The sequence below is a fragment of the Octopus bimaculoides genome, chromosome 7, assembly GCF_001194135.2.
Source record: "Octopus bimaculoides isolate UCB-OBI-ISO-001 chromosome 7, ASM119413v2, whole genome shotgun sequence".
NCBI lineage: Eukaryota > Metazoa > Mollusca > Cephalopoda > Octopoda > Octopodidae > Octopus > Octopus bimaculoides.
This window is the reverse complement of record NC_068987.1, coordinates 40,077,682-40,079,387: the sequence shown is the minus strand read 5'-3', so window position 1 is coordinate 40,079,387 and position 1,706 is coordinate 40,077,682.

Sequence of the window (1,706 nt, the reverse complement as noted above, 5' to 3'; positions counted from 1 at the left end):
ATCTCCATGACTAAGATAAACCATGTGACAGATATTGTACGGCCAGCAGCAATGCCAATCTCCAATCGGTGCCAATCTGTTGTAAAATCTCCAGCTGTAAACCTCATTTCGAAACTGTCATATTACATCCTCATTATTTTGATCACTTTGTTTGGAATGTGGAAGTGGTCCATGGCTCTTATCAGTAATTCGTGTGGCACTGAGCCATATGCATTAGCTAGGTCAAGCCATACCACATTCAGACTTCTCTTTTTCTGTTTGGCATCCTGGATCACTTTCCAAATCGAAAACAATGTTCAACGCATCCAGGGATCCCAGGGATTCTGGTCTTTTGAACAGACTCATCAACATACCCGTTATTTTGTAAATACGTCACTGTTCTCCTGAGATCCCTATGCTCCATAATTCGGAGTTTGCACCACTGCTTCATAAGAAGGCAAGTGACTGCACTGAATCCTCTCTCAGCCAAACAAGATGTTGCAAAGGCAATGAAAAACAATTTGACTTTCTTCCAAAGCTCCAGATAGTGGTCATGGATAGCCTTTTGAAGCCAAAATTCTTGATAGCACTTGTGGAATTTAGGTTTCAATTCAATATCATTTTGAACAGTTATCAGCTCCTCTTCTAACTCTCTACTCTCTTCTTCACTGATGAAATAGATTACCCTGCTGTGTGATATGGTGGGCTCTGAGGAAGCTAGGGGTAGATGAGTGGTTTGTGAAAGCTGTACACACGTTGTATAGAAGTTCTGTCTGTAAGGTGAGTGTTAGCCATGAGTACAGTGATGAATTTAGTGTACAGGTAGGCATTCATTAGGATTTGGTTTTCAGTTTCATCCTATTTATTGTTAGTCTCCAGGTCATAACAGACTGGCTGCCCCTGAAAACTGTTATATGCTGATGATCTTGCTTTCATAGCTGATCCTGTAACAGAACTAGAAAAGAAATTCCAGGTGTGGAAGCAAAAACCTGAAATCAAAGGGCCTTATGGTTGATTTAGCAAAGACCAAGATTCTTCTAAGCAAGAAAACAGGCAGGACCTTACCCACTTCAGGTAAAAGGATCAGTTTGATAAGTAGGAAAAGTGTAGGCAGGGATTCTGCACAGTCTACTCAGTGCAAACTATGGAAACACAAGAGATGCAGTGGAATAACAGATAAGTTAAAGAAAGTAGTGTCTATACGTGAAAAATGCACAGGAGCCATAAAATTTACAGATACACAAGAAACTGAGTTTCTCAAATGCCCTGGAGACTCTCCCCTGTAACCTAGGGGACCTAATTAGTAGTGAGAAAGATGTACTGAAAGTGGAATTGGTAGAATAATAATATGATGGACAAAATTCAGAGAGCTTTTACCTCTGTTGACAATCAAAGGTCTTATAGGAAAGTGGGTTATACATCATTAGATGTATACCTGACTTTCCTATATAAAATTAAGAATTAACGGAACGCTGAACTCCAGACTATCAACTTAAACAACATTTATTTTAAGGTGGTTAATATACATCTTTATCTCTTGTTTGTTGAGACGTCTTCTGTGTGTGTGAGCATGGTTGTTGGGACGTTGGTATGTAGATGTGAATGAGCTGTCTAGCATAAATTCGAAAGATGGAGAGAGACAGCTAAACACGTCCTTGCTCAATCGCTGGCCAGCAAGAAAGAGACAGAATGAAGCGGGAAAGCTTGGTTGTTGAATTCCACGCATG